Below are 20,177 nucleotides of genomic sequence, written 5' to 3' on the forward strand. Positions count from 1 at the left end.
AATCCCCTGGAGCTCCTTCTAAATGATGGACTAGGAGCAAGACATTCTGTTGAAGTTTTCCCAGGGTTGTAAACATTTAAAAATTTTTCCCAGTTTAATTTTAAATGGAATGTTATTAAGCAGATGGGATCCCACTAGCAGTTTAACTTCAAAATGCAGAATGCCTAAAATGAGCTAATTCAAGGCACCTGCTGCCGGCTGCCTTGTCAGGATAGTACAAATATTAAGAAAATGAATTTTTAAAATGGGAGGTCAGGGTAAAAAATACCCAGAGTCAAATGATACTAAAAATGGTGATTCTGTGTTTTCCAAGACACAATTTTCCCTATGTATAAATTCTATGTGAAATTTAAGAGAGAAACAGTAAGGGTGTGGAAATGTTAAGTCAACCAAGTTGATATTTATTTACAGAGAAGAAACTGAGGTTTAACAGTTTTAGGTTGCCCAATCATTTCTCCAACAGAGGTTCTTAGGCATATATCACATGCCTTTTCCTCCTTTATCACATTTTTTCAGCTTCTAGGAGATAGAAGTGAAGTGAAAGTCGTTCAGCCATTTCCGACTCTTTGAGACCCCTTGGACTATATAGTCCACTGTATTCTCCAGGCCAGAATACTGGAGTGGGTAGCTTTGCCCTTCTCTGGGGGATCTTCCCAACCCAGGGTTCGAACCCAGGTCTCCTGCATTGCAGGCAGATTCTTTACCAGCTGAGCCACAAGATGGAAATGCTGCTCATCTACCAGAGTCTGGTGCTACATAAAATTCGGAGATTATGAAAGCTCTTAAGAAATGACCTCATGCTTCTCCCGATCTTCAAGCCAACATTCAAACTACCCTAGAGAACAATCTGTCTTCCCTTTTTCCTAACATCATCCAGAGACAGAGACTTCCTTGGGTAATATGCCCCTTGTCTCTCATGCACATTTTCACTTGCATAAATGTCTGTGCCCTGTTACTTTCTGTTCTGCTATACGTTGGTGTGATGCAAGACATAGCCAAGAGCATTCCATAGATTTTTTTTAATAATTGTTTTATTAAAATAAATTAACTTATTTATTTTAATTGGAGGCTAATTACTTTACAATATTGCAGTGTTTCTTGCCATACAGTGACATGAATCCGTCATGAGTGTACATGTGTTCCCCATCCTGAACCCCCCTCCCACCTCCCTCCTCATCCCATCCCTCAGGGTCATCCCAGTGCACCCTGAGCACCCTGTCTCATACATCGAACCTGGACTGGCAATCTATTTCACATATGGTAATATACATGTTTCAGTGCTATTCTCTCAAATCATCCCACCCTTGCCTTCTCCCACAGAGTCCAAAAGTCTGTTCTTTACATCTGTGTCTCTTTTGCTGTCTTGCATATAGGGTCATCATCTTTCTAAATTCCATATATATGCATTAGTATACTGTATTGGTGTTTTTCTTCCTGACTTACTTCACCCTGTATAATAGGCCCCAGTTTCACCCACCTCATTAGATCTGATTCAAATGCATTCTTTTTAATAGCTGAGTAATACTCCATTGTGTATATGTACCACTGCTTTCCCATCCATTCATCTGCTGATGGACATCTACACAGCTTCCATGTCCTAGCTATTGTAAAGAGTGCTATGATGAACATTGGGATACATGTGTCTCTTTCAATTCTGGGTTCCTCTGTGTGTTTGCCCAGCAGTGGGATTGCTGGGTCATATGGAAGTTCTGTTTCCAGTTTCTTAAGGAATCTCCACACTGTTCTCTATAGTGGCTGTACTAGTTTGCATTCCCACCAACAGTGTAAGAGGGTTCCCTTTTCTCCACATGCTCTTCAGAATTTAATGTTCGTAGACTTTTTGATAGCAGCCATTCTGACTGGCGTGAAATGGTACATCATTGTGGTTTTGATTTGCATTTCTGTGATAATGAGTGATGTTGAGCATTTTTTCATGTGTTTGTTAGCCTTCTGTATGTCTTCTTTGGATAAATGTCTGTTTAGTTCTTTAGCCCATTTTTTGATTGGATCATTTATTTTCCTGGAATTGACCTGCAGGAGTTGCTTGTATATTTTTGAGATTAATTCTTTTTCAATTGCTTCATTTGCTATTATTTTTTCCCATTCTGAAGGCTGTCTTTTCACCTTGCTTACAGTTTCCTTCGTTGTGCAAAAACTTTTAGTTTAATTAGGTCCCATTTGTTTATTTTTCCTTTTATTTCCATTAGTCTGGGAGGTGGGTCATAGAGGATCCTACTGTGATTATGTCAGAGAGCGTTTTGCCTATGTTTTCATTGTTTTTGTATCCATTGAGCCAGTCTTTGTCTTTTGGTTGGGGCATTCAACACATTTACATCTAAGGTAATTTTTGATAAGTATGATCCCATTACCATTTCCTTTGTTGTTTTGGGTTTGAGTTTATAAACCTTTTCTGTGTTTCCTATCTAGAGAATATCCTTTAGCATTTGTTGAAGAGCTGGTTTGGTGGTGCTGAATTCTCTCAGCTTTTGCTTGTCTGTGAAGCTTTTGATTTCTCCTTCATATTTGAATGAGATCCTTGCAGTAATCTGGGCTGTAGGTTATTTTCTTTAATCACTTTAAGTATGTCCTGCCATTCCTTTCTGGCCTGAAGAGTTTCTATTGAAAGATCAGCTGTTATCCTTATGAGAATGTCCTTGTGTGTTATTTGTTGTTTTTCCCTTGCTGCTTTTAATATTTGTTCTTTGTGTTTGATCTTCATTAATTTGATTAATATGTGTCTTGGGGTGTTTCACCTTGGGTTTATCCTGTTTTGGACTCTTTGGGTTTCTTGGAATTGGGTGGCTACTTCCTTCCCCATTTTAGGGAGGTTTTCAACTATTATCTCCTCAAGTATTTTCTCATGGCCTTTCTTTTTGTCTTCTTCTTCTGGGACTCCTATGATTCGAATGTTGGAGTGTTTGAGATTTTCCCAGAGGTCTCTGAGGTTGTCCTCATTTCTTTTAATTCTTTTTTTCTCTGTGATTCATTTATTTCCACCATTCTCTCTTCCACCTCACGTATCCTATATTCTGCCTCAGTTATTCTACTATTGGTTCCATCCAGAGTGCTTTTGATCTCAGTTATTGCATTATTCACCATTGATTGACTCTTTTTATTTCTTCTAGATCCTTGTTAAACATTTCTTGCATCTTCTCAATCCTTGTCTCCAGACTATTTATCTGTAACTCCATTTTATTTTCAAGATTTTGGATCATTTTTACCATCATTATTTTGCATTCTTTTTCAGGTAGATTTCCTGTCTCCTCCTCTTTGTTTTGGTTTGGTGGGCATTTATCATGTTCCTTTACCTGCTGAATATTTCTCTGCCTTTTCATCTTGCTTAGATTTCTGTGTTTGGCGTAGCCTTTCTGTATGCTGGAAGCTTGTGGTTCCTCTTTATTGTGGAGGTTCTTCTTTATTGTGGAGGTTCCTCCCTGTGGGTGGGGTTGGATGAGTGGCTTGTCAAGTTTTCCTGGTTAGGGAAGCTTGTGTCTATGTTCTGGTGGGTGGAGCTGGATCTCTTCTCTCTGGAGTGCAATGAAGTGTCCAGTAGTGAGTTTTAAGGTTTCTATGGGTTTGGTGTGACTTTTGGCTGCCTGTACTTTAATGCTCAGGGTTATGTTCCTGCGTTGTTGGAGAATTAGCTTGGTATGTCTTGTTCTGGAACTGTTGGCTCTTGGGTGGAGCTTGGTTTCAGTGTAGGTATGGAGGCTTTTGAATGAGCTCTTGTCGATTAATGTTCCCTAGAGTTAGGAGTTGTGGTGTTCTCAAATTTTGGATTTAAGCCTTCTGCCTCTGTCTTTCAGTTTTACTCTCATAGTAGCCTAAAGACTTCTCCATCCATACAGCACCAATGATAAAACATCTAGGTTAATGGCAAAAAGATTCTCCACAGTGAGAGACACCAAGAGAGGTTCATAGAGTTACAGGGAGAAGAGAAGAGGGAGAGGAAGATAGAGGTGACCAGGAGGAGAAGAAGGGGAGTCAAAAGGAGAGAGTCAGTTCTAGCCAGTAGTCACTTCCCTAAGTGTTCTCCACAGCCTGGAACACCCAAAGAGATTCACAGAGTTGGGTACAGAAGAGAAGGGGGAGGGAGGAGATAGAGGTGATCTGGGGGGAAAAAAGGAGAGTCAAAAGGGGAGAGGGCAATCAAGCCAGTAATAACACTCCTAAGTAAAAATGGGTACTGAAGATTGAATTCTTAAATGTAAAAAATTGAGAGCAAATACAAAAAAGTAAAGATTAAAAATCTAGAGTAGAGGTTAGACTCTTAAAAATACAATATTAAAAATACCAAACAAAATCACAAAAATTATAAAAAATATATATGAAATTTGTTAAAGATAGGGTCTTTTTTGACAAGGTAATAGTAGGTTATAATAGTGAAAGTTAAAGAAGTAATAAAGAACTTAAAATTTTAAAAAATTAAAAATTTAATTTCTCTGGAGCTGTTGAGGGAAGTGTGGAGTCAGTTCAGTTTCAGATACTTCTTTTTTCCAGCTTATATTTCTTCTCAAGGTGTATAGGCCCCTTCCAATGTAGTCAGTGCTAACTACAGGGTTTTAATCTGTTGCACCTGTCACTTCCAAAACAATTCCCTCTTTGTTTATTTTGGCTTCCTCTGTTTGCAAGTCTCTTCACCGTCTAATTTCCGCCCTGACACAAGGGGGTGAAGGTGGTCACTTTTTTAGGCTCACTTGTTCAGTTGTGCTGTGGCGAGGGAGGAACACTGCAAACAAATATCACTGGCGTATGAGGGGAATGCTCGCAATGTCTGGGCCACATTGGGTTTGCTCCTACTCATGGCGTGTGTGCTTTCCCAGTCTACACTGCTCAGGCTCCAGGTTGCTCTGCAGGGGAACTGTCTAAAGCAGGCACTGGGTTGCATGCACTTCTCAGGTCTAAGCCACTCAGGTTCAGGTTCTTGGGTACTCCACAAAAGCACAGACTCGGTTGGGCCTACGTTTTGTGCCCTTCCCAGGTCTGAGCACCTCAGGCGACCAGATGCTTGGTGAGCACACTCTTGCAGGTGGGCAGTGCGTCTTATCACCTCCCCAGTCCCAGCTGCACGGTTTCCTGAGTGCGCAGCTAGAGCACCGTCTCAGGTGTGCCGTGTGTCTCCTCTCAAGAACTGATCTCTGTGACCCTCCTGGCGGATGTCAACCATCCAGGATCCCAGGAAGACTTGGTTAACAACTAGGAGCCTGCTCACAGTTTGGTGGAAGATGCCATCTCTGGGGCCCAGATTGCCCCTTGCCTTCTGGCTCTGGCTGTTGCCAGCCTGCCTCTCTGCCTCTGATGGGGGATGGGCTGGTCTGTAGCCTGCTAGCTCTCCTGTGGTATTTGCTCAATCCTCTATTATGTGAGCAGACCAGGCTATGCCTTTGAGCTTTTTGCGGGAAAGTTCTCTTTCTTTCTTTCTTTCTTTCTTTTTTTCTCTCTGGCTATCCCACAGTTTGGGTTGTTATCTCACGTTAGCTCCCTCAGATTGTCCTCATGGCATTCAGGCCCGGTCACCCTAAGCATGCAGCCCACGCCTCCCAGTTTAACCCCCCACTCGCTGCTGGTGAACTCGTGCATCTGGGCTATTTCTCTGTTGGGAGTTATGGTTAGGCATGTAATCTGTGGGTTTTTTGTTTGTTATTTTTCCTTCCAGTTATGTTGCCCCCAGAGATTCCAAAACTCCCCACAGATCTGCCGGTGAGAGGGTTTCCTGGTGTGTAAAAACTTCTCCTCCTTCACAACTCCCTCCCCGAGATGGGTGTCTGTCTCTAACGCTTTTGCCTCTCTTTTGTATTTTGTCCTATCTCCTTTCAAAGAGAATGATTTGCCTTTCTGGGTGCCTTGTGTCCTCCAGCAGCATTCAGAAGTTGTTTTGTGGAATTTGCTCAGCGTTCAAATGATCTTTTGATGACTTTGTGGGGAAGAGAGTGGTCTTCCCGTTCTATTCCTCCATCATCTTAGGACTGCCCTCCTCAATAGATTGTTAATAGACATACATACAGGTCATTGGCCCCAGGGTTTCAGCTTCTAATTTGTTTATTAGTGGAAGACTACAGGTTGTGTGTTTCAACTGCTTGACTCAGCTTTAAAAAAAATTATAAACAAACAAAATGAAAGAATGCTTGTCCTTAAAGGAACAACCCTAAAACTAGTGTTAGAGGCTGCCTTAGTGGAAATATTAAATCTACCAGGACATTTGTGGCAGGTAGCAATTTGTGCTTTTATGGTATCCTTTTGGGGCAATAAACCTGGCAAAATGAAGACAAATGATCATTTCAGGGCAGAAATAACATCACAGCAGAAGATTCAACAAGATTGCCTAGTTATTACATTGTGTTTTTTTTCCTTCTAAAGATGAAATACTGTAGTTTAAAACACTACGTACTGACACTTGGGAGTTGTGTTAAAGAAATAGTCCATATTTAAGTTAAGTCAGTCTTCAGAGACTGAATTTTAATTTCAAGACCACAAAAAGTGGTATCAGTTCAGTTCAGTCGCTCAGTTGTGTCCGACCCTTTGCGACCCCATGAATTGCAGCACGCCAGGCCTCCCTGTCCATCACCAACTCCTGGAGTTCACTCAAACTCACGTCCATCTAGTCAGTGATGCCATCCAGCCATCTCATCCTCTGTCGTCCCCTTCTCCTCCTGCCCCCAATCACTCCCAGCATCAGAGTCTTTTCCAATGAGTCAACTCTTCGCATGAGGTGGCCAAAGTATTGGAGTTTCAGCTTTAGCATCATCAGTCCTTCCAAAGAACACCCAGGACTGATCTCCTTTAGAATGGGCTGGTTGGATCTCTGTGCAGTCCAAGGGACTCTAAAGAGTATTTTCCAATGCCACAGTTCAAAAGCATCGATTCTTAGACACTCAGCTTTCTTCACAGTCCAACTCTCACATCCATACATGACCACTGGAAAAACCATAGCCTTGACTAGACGGATCTTTGTTGGCAAAGTAATGTCTCTGCTTTTGAATATGCTATCTAGGTTGGTCATAACTTTCCTTTCAAGTAGTAAGTGTCTTTTAATTTCATGGCAGCAACCACCATCTGCAGTGACTTTGGAGCCCAGAAAAATAAAGTCTGACACTGTTTCCACTGTTTTTCCATCTATTTGCTATGAAGTGATGGGACCGTATGCCATGATCTTAGTTTTCTGAATGTTGAGCTTTAAGCCAATGTTTTCACTCCCCTCTTTCACTTTCATCAAGAGGCTTTTGAGTTCCTCTTCATTTTCTGCCATAAGGGTGGTGTCATCTGCATATCTGAGGTTATTGATATTTCTCCCAGCAATCTTGATTCCAGCTTGTGTTTCTTCCAGCCCAGCATTTCTCATTATGTACTCTGCATATAAGTTAAATAAGCAGGGTGACAATATACAGCCTTGATGTACTCCTTTTCCTATTTGGAACCAGTCTGTTGTTCCATGTCCAGTTCTAACTGTTGCTTCCGAACCTGCATACAGGTTTCTCAAGAGGCAGGTCAGGTGGTCTAGTATTCCCATGTCTTGAATAATTCCACAGTTTATTGTGATCCACACAGTCAAAGGCTTTGGTATAGTCAATAAAGCAGAAGTAAATGTTTTTCTGGAACTCTCTTGCTTTTTCCATGATCCAGCGGATGTTGGCAATTTGATCTCTGGTTCCTCTGCTTTTTCTAAAACCAGCTTGAACATCAGGAAGTTCACGGTTCACGTATTGCTGAAGTCTGGCTTGGAGAATTTTGGGCATTACTTTACTAGCATGTGAGATGAGTATAATTGTGAAGTGCTTTGAGCATTCTTTGGCATTGCCTTTCTTTGGGATTGGAATGAAAACTGACCTTTTCCAGTTCTGTGGCCACTGCTGAGTTATCCAAATTTGTAGCATATTGAGTGCAGCACTTTCACAGCATCATCTTTCAGGATTTGAAATAGCTCAACTGGAATTCCATCACCTCGTAGTAATGCTTCCTAAGGCCCACTTGACTTCACATTCTGGGATGTCTGGCTCTAGGTGAGTGATCACACTATCGTGATTATCTTGTTCGTGAAGATCTTTTTTGTACAGTTCTTCTGTGTATTCTTGCCACCTCTTCTTAATATCTTCTGCTTCTGTTAGGTGTGGTATGAAACAGCATAAAAATAGTGGCTAATGAAAGAAAGCTCAAATAAAGGAAATTTTGAAACAGATTATGTAGCCATTCTATATACTATTAACTCTTATCCTTATTAAGGAAAATAATTACATCCTACAAAATTTTGTAAATGCTTCTTGGCATGGTGAATATCTGATTTGAGGATGAATTTCTGAATGATCCAAGTGTGTTTGTTCTTGATGACACACGTCATTTAGAATTTTGTTAATGTTTGTCTTGGTTTCTTTACAGTAACTTTCTATCTCTAAAACTGTAACTAAGCTAGAGCAGCAAGTCAGTCCAAGGCCTATGGCTGCTTCACTGGAGTAATGGAGTCTGGAATCTATTTTTTTTTTTTTTTGTATCTCTCAAAATATAGATGAAGAAGTTGAGGTTTGGAGGAGGATAAATTCAGTGCCCTTCTTTTTCCCTACCTGCAACTCTATATAGACTGAATATTTCAGTCGTCTTTCCTTTTTTTTTTAAAAAAAAAAAAAGTTTAATTTAAAAAAATCTTTCATTTTATTATTGAAATATAATTGCTTTACAATGTTGTGTTAATTTCTCCCATATGACAACTTGAATAAGTTGTAAGTATACATCTATCCCCTCCCTTTTGAGCCTCCCTCCCATTCCCCCATTCCACTCCTCCAAGTCATCATAGAGCACTGAGCTGAGCTCTCTGTGTTGCACAACAACTTCTTATTAGCTATCTGTTTTACACATGGGACTGTATATATGTCAATGCTACTCTCTCAATTCATCCCACCCTCTCCATCCCTCCTTTTGTCTACATGTCCGTTCTCCATGTCTATGTCTCTATTCCTACCCAGAGTTGGTCAATAGTATTTTCTTTGCATGTGTTTTTTGACTAATGTCCAGCTTATTCCATGAATTAGTAGGGGAAAAAATCTGGTAGTGATGTAACAGGATGAGACAAGGATGGGGAAGATGAGCATTTTTCAGAAGTAAGTGGGCAAAGTAGTACATTTCTTGTTTTACAGACATTGCTGATTATCACAATGGACAAGTCTGATTAACATATGTACAAAGGATGAACACCTTATTTTAAAGAATACAATATTAAGAGATATTTAAAAAATATTTTGTAGGTGAGTTGCCTACAAGGTCAGTCAAGGAACAACTACAGAAACCTCAGAAGCTCAAAAGGGTCCTAAATTACAAAAATCTGTTTAAATATGGAGCATTATCAACTGGTAAAGAATTCACCTGCAATGCAGCAGACCCTGGTTTGATTCCTGGGTCAGGAGGATCCCCCTGGAGAAAGGAGTGGCTACCCACTCCAGTATTCTTGGGCTTCCCTGGTGGCTCAGACAGTAAAGAACCTGCCTGCAATGTGGGAAACCTGGGTTTGATCTCTGGGTTGGGAAGATCCCTTGGAGGAGGGCATGGCAACCCACTCTGTTATTCTTGCCTGTAGAATCCCCATGGACAGAGGAGCCTGGTGGGCTATAGTCCATGGGGTTGCAAAGAGTTGGACACGACTAAGTGACTAAGCAAACATTATCAACTAGACTGTGGTGCATGCTATATAAGAAATTTCTAAAAATTTGAAATGTACCCCACCCACAAAGAAAGCCCATCTGTGACTGGAAAATCATAAAATAAGACTTAATTGTCACCTTAGACATTCCTCTTCCTAAATAAAAGTAAAATCTTGAAAAATGTAGTCAAAATCATTTTTTAAATTATTTTTAAAACTAGCCCTCATTTAAAAAGATTGCCAAATATCAAAATGAATCCACCACAGGTATACATGTGTTCCCCATCCCGAACCCTCCTCCCTCCTCCCTCCCCATACCATCCCTCTGGGCCGTCCCAGATATTTGGCAAAACTAATACAATTATGTAAAGTTTAAAAATAAAATAAAATTGGAAGAATAAAAAAAAAAAAATATGTAAAAAAAAAAAAAAAAAAAAGATTGCCTCAGTTTTGTTAAAGTTGTCTTCTGGTACTTTTCTTTTTTTCTTTTACTACTTTTGTTACTCCTCAAACCCTATAACATAAAGGGAATAAGGACTCAGATAATATTTCATACCAAGGAAAACAAAATTAATAATAGACAAACATGTACAGCATTTTATTCTTGCTGGTAATCAAGAAAAAACAAACTCAAATAATAATAATAACAACAATAGTAAAATTCCATTTGCATTAGCAAATTAACAAAAATAAATGATATTAACTGAGACTCCAGCAGTTAACACAGAATTGGGTCACTCAGATTGATTTCACTGGTGGGCAGGGAACCCATTTGGAAAGTAATTTAGCCATACATCAAGAACCATACAAATATTTTTATTTGACCCATAAATTCTAGTTCTAGAAATCTGTCACAAAGAAATAATCCAACTGAAGAAACAAATATATTCTAAGACAAAGGCAATCTTGCCCCCTAGGAGATATTTGACAATGTCTAGAGCTATTTTTGTTTGTCACAACTGTGAGAATGCTACTGGCAGCTGGTGGGTAGAAGCGAGGGATGTTGTTCAACATCCAATGGTCCACAGGCCAGCCTCTTACAGCAAATTATTGTCACTAGTGACAAAGTTTGGAACTTTGCTCTGAGGTGCTCAATGTAGAATTATGTATAACTTTTGAACTGTGGTGTTGGAGAAGACTCTTGAGAGTCCCTTGGACTGCAAGGAGATCCAACCAGTCCATTCTGAAGGAAATCAGCCCTGGGATTTCTTTGGAGGGAATGATGCTGAAGCTGAAACTCCAATACTTTGGCCACCTCATGCGAAGAGTTGACTCAGTGGATAAGACCCTGATGCTGGGAGGGATTGGGGGCAGGAGGAGAAGGGGACAACAGAGGATGAGATGGCTGGATGGCATCACCGACTCGATGGACGTGGGTCTGAGTGAACTCTGGGAGTTGATGATGGACAGGGAGGCCTGGTGTGATGCAATTCATGGGGTCACAAAGAGTTGGACATGACTGAACGACTGAACTGAATTGAACTGAACTGTGACTTACTTGAACCAACTTAGATTTTTCTCCCTCCTCCCACATAGACATAAACGTTTAAAATATTAAAGTGCATCATCCACTTGATATACTATTATGTACACATTTAAAGTGTTAGGATGTTTTAAGTGAAGTTTAAAAAATGCAACAAAAGTGGAACCAAAAAGTCTCATCCAATCAATGAGGAACATGAGCAGATTGTTGTTTTTGTTCAGTCAATAAATCATGTTTGACTCTTGGTGACCCCATGGACTGAACCAGGCTCCTCTGTCCTCCACTGTCTCCCGGAGGTTGCTCAAACTCATGTCCATTGAGTCAGTGATGCTATCTAGCCATCTCATTCTCTTTTGCCCTCTTTTGAGCCTCAGTTTTTAGCTGCAATACAGAGATAAAAATTACCTATTTAAAACAGGTTTTAGTAATCACATGAGGCAATTTAAGTGAAAATATTTATTACACTTCCCAGTATACAATAGATGCTCAGTAAACATTGATTTAAACCACATAGTTGTGGTTTTTGTCCACAGGGAAACTACAAACTGATTGTACTATCATATGTATGAACAAGTATTCTCATTTAAGGCAAAATGAACTAAAATGTAAATAATCATGCAACTGATATGGTTTGGGAGTACAAATTAAGAAATACATTGAAGAAAAGTGGGAAAATGAAGATGTAGGGTCACCAGTACCCTATAATCTCTTGCTATTCGAAGTGTGATTTATGGACCAACGTTTGTAACGGTTGGGAACTTGTACAGCATCCTGGGACCCATCTCAGATCTTCTTATTCAGTATCTAGATTTTACCAGATCCCTAGGTTCATTATTTGCACGTTAAAACCTAAGAAACACTTTTACAGAGAGACAGATTTCATGTCATTAAGATAATAATTAATGCTGAACGCATACTTAGGGCCATTTCTCATGATTCTAAGGACCTGCTTGAGTCTTTGGAAGCCTTTTGAGCACTGTACTTGGTGTTGATCTAACTTTGTTCATTTCACTTTGCGAGGAAGTTAAAATCCAAAATTATCTTACTTACCTACATGAAACTATGGACCAATAATACCAGGAAGTGAGCTTTGGATTTTCTGTGCTCAACAAAATACATGTATCATATTTCAGTCTCTTGGCAACCTTTAAAGAGAAACCAGTGGAGGAGAATTCTTCCTTGAACCAGCATGACAGACTTGGATTTCAGTGTTTGGTTAGGGATTTCATTTGTTAGAATTTTTTCTGAATATTTAATAAAATATAAATGAGTAATTACCAAAATAAGCTATAGCATATAAATGTCTCTATACAGGAAGAAAGATAGTCACAGGAGATGAATTTAACAGAAGTTATTTCTCAGTGAAGTAAACCTTATAAAACCTAGCTGTATTTTTTATCATTAAATATTGTGGAGAACTGTAGTGGTCCTCAAGCTTTACTCTGCATATGAACCTTTTAAGAAGCATAATAAAATCCGGATTCCAGGGCCTCCCCTTTAGACATTCTGATTCAGGAAGACTCAAATAGGGCCCTCAGAATTTCATAAAGGTTCTCGAGTTGATTGCTTGCAACCTTGCTTTGAGAAGTGCTGAAACCCAACCAAGTCAGAACATTGAATTAGACTACCTGGGAAATAGAAAAAGCAATATGATTAATATTAATTTAATTTAATTTAATGTGTGCCAGGTGAATTAAGGATATGATCACATTTTACCTTTGCATTTCATTTATGGGGGAGCTGTTTCCCCCATTGTACAGATCGGAAATTAAGTCACACAGCTGGAAATAGTGAAACCAAGATATGCTCCAAAGTCTCTTCAACTCTGTATCATTTGCTTTTCTCACTACCACACAATGTAAACTCTTAACCTGGGTTTGAATCTTGGCTTTGTAACTATTTTTGTAACTATGCACAGGTACTTAATTTTTTTAATACTTAATTTTCCCATCTGAAAAATAATGATAATAATAGGAGCTCTGTCAACACTGTTATGATGATCAGATATGATCATTAATGTGGTGAGCTTTTGAACTTTGATTTCCATAAAATATATTTCTTGATCTTGGGTTGGTCATTGAGAGAGCTAACCCTAGTTTGAAATCTGAAATTAGTGTGGAAGTATTTTATTTGGTTTAGTACTACTACTTGCTTATTTCTGGTGATAACTCAATGCATAATCATTGCAGAAATTTTAGTAACTATGTAAGAATGGATCAAAATATCACTATTTCCCTTCAATTAACATAATTTTATCTCCAGCTTCACAGAGGGAAATCCTTCTATGTTGGCAGAAAAATCCCACAACCTATGAGTTCCCTTTCACCTCCTAGGATATATAAAGATTGAAGGAGTTCTTGTTCTCTGTAAATATATTGCTCCTTCTCCCTCCAAAAAGTGCAAGTCCCTCTTTAGGAATTCTGTAAAAAGCAGCCATAAACAGTAGTAATATTATATCAGTAGTATTCTCCCCGATTATCCATTGTCCTGGTGACTCAGACAGTAAAGAATCTGCCTGCAATGCAGGAGGCCTGGGTTCAATCCCTCGGTTGGGAAGATCCCCTGGAGAAGGGAATGGCAACCCACTCCAGTATTCTTTCCAGGAGAATTCCATGGACAGAGGAGCCTGGAGGACTACAGTCAGTCTGTGGAGTTGTGAAGAATAGGATGCAACTGAGCAATTAACACTTGTTAAGACTCACTCCTCACTTTTGTTTTCCCTTGATTTCTGTCTTGTACCTAACTTCCAGGCTTTCTCACTACTTATTGTGAGGCTCCATTTTTTAACAAGCTTTGATTCTAAACACTGCTTGTTAGATATAATGTGGAAAATATCTGGACCTACTCACTTGCAGCTGCGGGTAATAGGCATTCATATGTACCTCCTACATTTGATTGTACTATATCCAAGAACCCAAAAGAAACATGATAGCTGTTAGGGGTTGTGGATGGGAAAATAAACATATCAATTTAGTTTAGAAATAGTTGGTTTCTGAAGTTACTCTTGCCAGGTAGCCTTCTCTTATTCTCAAACAATAAGTCAGCTATCTCCTCTATGTGGGCTCATAACATTCTGTATTCATCCCTATGTAGTGCTTAGCAGATTGCAGTGTGACTGTATGTTTACTGATAATATCTGACATAAAATATAAGCTGCTTGAAGGCAGGAACCATGTTTTTTCCTATATAACCTCCCAAAGTTAGGTATAGTTTCTGGCACATAGTATTTGCTCAAAAGTATTTATTTAGTGAATGGACATATAAATTAATTATATAATTTATTTAAAAAATTCAATTAGCTATATTTTTGGAGTAGTTTTAGGTTTACAGAATGATTGAGTGGAAAGTATAAAGAGTTCCTATACAGCCTCTCAGTGCTCTTCCCACTTTTTCTCCCTATTGTAAGCATTATGCTTTTATATGCTACATTTGCTTCTATTTATTAACCAATATTTGTACATTAGTTTTAATAGAATCCATAGTTTACATCTGGGTTCACCCTTGTAAGAGACATTCAGTAGGTTTAGACAAATATATCATTACATGAATCCACAATTAAGTATCATACAGAATAGTTTCTCTGCCTTAAAAAAATATCCCATGTGCTGCACTAAGTCATCCATTTTTGCCCCACCCCATCCATCTGAACCCCTAGAAACTACTGATCTTTTTACCATTTTCGAAGTTTTACCTTTCCAGGATATCATGGACTTGAAATGATAAACGCCATAGCCTTTTCAGATTAGCTTCTTCCACTTAGCAATCTGCCTTAAAGTGCTTCCATGCCTTTGTGTCCTTGAGCATTCATTTCTTTCATTGATGAATAATATGCTGTCACATGAACACACAATAGTTTGTTTATCCATCAATCTATTGAAAGACAACTTGGTTGCTTCCAATTATGAATAATAATGCTGTTAAGATTTGCACGCACATTTTTGTGTGGAAATAAGTTTTTAATTCATTTGAGTAGATACCTAGGGATGGAATTGCTGGGTCATATGTGAGGAATATGTTTGGGTTTGTAAGAAATTATCAAACGGTCTTCCAAAGTGGCTGTAACATCGGCATTCCCATCACCAATGAATGAGAGTTTCTGTTGCCTCACATCCTCACCAGCATTTAGCCTTGTTTGTGTTTTGGATTTTGGCCATTTATGATGTGTAGCAGTCTCATCGGTTTAATTTGCATTTCCCCAGTGGCATTTGATGTTGAACATTTTGTTGAATATTTTTATATCTTTTTTTTTTTTTTTTGCCATCTGTGTATCTTCTTTGGTGAGGTGTCTATTTACATCTTATGTCCATTTTTAATCAGTTCATTTGTTTTCTTCTTGTTTAATTTTAAGAATTCTTGGTATATTTTGGATGCCAGTATTTTCTCTGATATTTGCTTTGCAAAGATTTTCTCTCATTCTGTGATTTGTCTCTTTATTTTCTTAACAGTATCTTTCAGAGAGTGAAAGTTTTAGTTTTAAGTAAGTCCAGTTTGTCAAATGTTTTCTTTTATGGATGGTGCTTTTAGTGTCACTTCTAAGTAGTCATCAAGAATTAACAATATTTAATTTAAATTTATTATTATTTAAATTATTATTATTATTTATTATTGTTAAATTTAATATTTAGCAATATTAACAATAATTCATTGTAAGTTAACTTTTGTGATAGATGTTTGTTCTGTAACTAGACTTGTTATGTTTAGATGTGGAGCTCCAGTACCTCCAGCACCATTTGTTTAAAAGACTATCTATTCTTCATTAAATTGCCTTTGCTCTTTTGTCAAAGATCAGTTGACTATTTTTGAGTTGACTTCTGGGCTCACTAACCTGGTCTATTCGCCTGTTATTTCACCAGGATCATACTATCTTGACCATTGGAGCTTTATTGTTGTTGTTGTTTAGTTGCTAAGTCATGTCGATTCTTTTACGACTCCATGAACTGTAAGCCCATCAGGCTCTTCTGCCCATAGGACTTCCCAGGCAAGAATACTGGAGTGGGTTGCTGTTTCCTTCTCCAGGGGATATTCCCAACACAGAGATTGAATCTGGGTCTCTTGTGTCTTGTGCTTTGGCAGGCAGATTCTTTACCCACTGAGCCACCTGGGAAGCCTTGTTGAGCTTGATTATAAATCTCAAAAGTTTGGTTATCTAACTTCAGTATCATGTTGGCTATTCTGAGCCTTTTTACCCTACCATATGAACTTTAAAATCTGTTCTATTTCCACTAATAATTTTTTGAAATTTGGTTAGGTTACATTGAATCTATATATCAAGTTAGGAAGAACTGATATCTTGACAATATTGAGTCTTCCTGTCCATGTACATGATATATTTCTCCATTTACTTAGATATTTGATTTCTTTCATCAGTTTTATAGTTTTCATCATATAGATCTTGTACATATTTTTAGATTTATACATAAATATTATATTTTATATATTCATTTCTTCTTTTATCACCAAAAAACCATGCCCAATATGGAAATTACAAAATGCAAAATAATATAAAAATGTCACAATCACATTGGACTTGGAATATATTTTTAAAGATATTTATGTATGTATACATTTTGGGAATTTAATTAGTTCCAACTAATCCCTTGCTGTTATATATTTAAGTATTTTAGCTTTGTGATATTACTACTTAGACTAATAATTGAATGAATATGAATTAGAATTTTAAAAGTGAAACATTTAAACAATCTTAAAAAATTCTCAAAACCAGAAAAAAATACTTAAAGATTCACAGAAATTTATTAAGTCTCTATTTTATTTAATAAGGCTTATAATAATCTGATGGTAGTCTCTCAGGACCTTAATTCTGATCAAGTCAATGTTTTTACCAAACTGCAATGTTAAACAACTTGTTTTATGCCAAATGCTTTTAACCAATATTTTTTACTACAGTACATAGAGCCCATAGAAGCTGAAGCTATTGATCCTGATCAACTGTAACTTATATTCATGACTTTGACTTTACTGTTCTTCTAAACCTTACCTCTCTTCACCACTTAGTGAAAAATAAGGAGTAGTGCCGGGGTTTCCCTGATAGCTCAGTTGGTAAAGAATCCACCTGCAATGCAGGAGACCTGGTTTCAGTCCCTGGGTTGAGAAGATCCCCTGGAGAAGGGAAAGGCTACCCACTTCAGTATTCTGGCCTAGGGTCACAAAGAGAGTTCGACATGACTGAGCAACTTTCACTTTCACTTTACTTTCATGGAGTGGTGCCAGTCGTGGGCTTCAATCCATTCTCTGCTAAAGTATGGGAATTATTCAAAAGTAAACTATATCACAGCCCATTTGCATTAGTATTAGCACACTGGGCCATGGTTTATCAGCTCATTATCTGCTCAACATACTTCTGGAAAGTGACTCCAGTTTCCTTTGTAGAACTAATACCCCATGCTTAGTCTATGTGATTTGCATGGGAAATCCCAGGTATGAGGTGGCAACTGAGCCTAGACAATCCGATTGTTACAGAACCCAACCATAATGACTAATTCAAGTGTGGTAGTGTTATCTAATCCATGCTAATACCAGGGCAAATGAAGAAGGAAGCTAGAAAAACTTTACACTTTTCAAATACATGTGGAGCTATAAATTTGAAAGTCACTCAGTCATGTCTGACTCCCTGCAACCCCATGGAGTGCAGCACACCAGGCTTCCCTATCCATCACCAACTCCAACTCCTGGAGCTTGCTCAGACTCATGTCCATTGAGTCAGTGATGCCATCCAACCATCTCATCCTCTACAGTCCCCGTCTCCTCCCACCTTCAATCTTTCCCAGCATCGGGGTCTTTTCCAATGAGTCAGTTCAGGTGGCCAAAGTATTGGAGTTTCAACTTCAGCATCAGTCCTTCCAGTGAATATTCAGGACTGATTTCCTTTAGGATGGACTGGTTGTATCTCTTTACAGTCCAAGGGACTCTCAGGAGTTATCTCCAACACCACAGTTCAAAAGCATCAATTCTTAGGCACTCAGCTTTGTTTATATGTGTGCCTTAGATATTGTATGCCTTAGATATTGGCAATGCAGATGAAACTTGAGCCAACAGTTGGAGGAGGAATGGAGGGGAAAAGGTAGGTAGAGAAGGTCATTGGTTGGGGGGCACTGGTCCTGATGACGATACTGATGCTCTAGATCCAGCCATGTCTGTGTATGCAGCCAAACACCCTCTTGGACATTTCAGTTATATCAATCAATAAATCACTTTTTCTTTTTTTTTTTACTTAGGGCATTTAAAGTGAATTTTTTTTATCCTCTGCACTTTATATCCAGAAGTTGTGACAAATAACAATTTAAGAGGTTTCAAGCTCTTTCAGATGAAGCTCCCACTTCCAACTCCTGTGGTACTATATATTCTTAGGTTTAAAGAATAGATTGTAAATAATGATAGCACAGAGATTCTGGAGAGAAGAAATGACCTTGACTTACTTCAGTACTATTATTATGTTTCCCTTCTTGGTGATTTTATTAGTACTGAAGCTTTCAAACACAGTGTGAACTGAGAGGTGACTTTTTTTGCTTGTTTGTTTACTATTTTACTGGATTAGGAAAGCATCATTAAGATTAAAATTTCTTATTTTAAAAGTTGATAGCTGTTTTATTAACTAAAGGACAAATCAAGAAAATAATGAGCATTACTGACCTATGCATGATTATTACTAAAAATAAATTTGTCTAATAGAAGAGGAAGTATCAAAAATGATCTCTAGATGTTAAATGTCCTTGGTGTGCCACTGTCTCTTTGCCATGGAAAATTAAAAGAAATTTCTAGAACTGTGTACTGTCAAGTCTAATGCTGTCTTTAAATGTTCAAAACGCCTCTTGGATTTTCCTCACTTTTGGTTAATCACAGGAATCTCTTGGTGCCTTTCTCCAGACATTGGTTTGTGGTCTGTTACTCTCTACATAGTTTAGGTTGGTTAGGTCATGACTGTATCTCCCAGAGTTCTCCACTTTTATTCAGAACTAATCAGATTGTGTTACCTTTATTCCATGCAGTGAGGCTGCTATTATACTGGGGAAAAGAAGATAGGTTTATATTTCATATGCATTTCTGATTGTCTTAAGGAATTTTGTTGGCACTTTGGTGGTTGGTGGCTTCTTTTTTTAGTTTCTGGTTCTTTTCTTTCTCTTTCTTTTCCATGCCTGTCTTTTCCTTTGTGTTTTATTTTGTTCTTTTGTTTTTATATTAGCTTCAAATCTTCATTCTTAGAGAAAATAAAACATTATAGATAAAACTAAATGTTCCCCTCTGTATTATCATTTCTTTCCCTCATTTTCCAAAAGCAAACACTTCTGTGAAGATATTTTTGTAAATACTTTTGCTACATTATATTGAATATGTATGATTATATCTTTTTCTGTTAAAGTCTATTGTGACTTTATAAGACACATTATAAAGAATAAAATAAGACAAGCAATACCCTTTAACCACTTACTGAATTCCATTCCTGCACCCCCTTCTCAGTCACCTTCCTTATATTTTTGTCTGGTTTCAGTTCAACTTTTTTGTTTTAGCACAAAAATCAGCTATTATATTTTTTTTGTGTGTACATGTGTGTGTGTGTTCAGTTGTGTTTGATTCTTTGTGATCCCCTGGACTGTAGATTGCCAGGTTCCTCAGAAGTAGTAATTGTTATTTTTGTACTTAATTATCTTATTTGCACATTGCTGTTTCTGACTCATTGGTAAAGAATCTGCCTTCCAAGCAGAAAATGAAGGTTCAGTGGGGTCAGTCCATGGGCTACAGTCCATGGGGTAACAAAGAATTGGACATGACTTAGTGACTAAACAACAACTTCCCTCTGGTTGAAATACATCCTTTCTTCTGCTTTTTGTGTCTAGTAGTTTTATGATTGCCTCATGCAGGACAGGACCCTTGAACTGAAAATGCCATGCTCGTTTCTAGATATGTGATCCCAAGCTTCATAATCATTCTTCCATCACTAAAGAAGCAGATGGCTCAAGTTCAATACCTTAACTTGTGGGACAGGTGTTTGCACTGGTTCCTGGTAGTGCAACTGTCTCTGTTTCCTTTAGTCATGAAAAAAACACACTTGGAACCCTA

Source organism: Bos taurus, unplaced genomic scaffold (genome assembly GCF_002263795.3).
Source record: "Bos taurus isolate L1 Dominette 01449 registration number 42190680 breed Hereford unplaced genomic scaffold, ARS-UCD2.0 Super-Scaffold_1723_ScbfJmS_2085, whole genome shotgun sequence".
NCBI lineage: Eukaryota > Metazoa > Chordata > Mammalia > Artiodactyla > Bovidae > Bos > Bos taurus.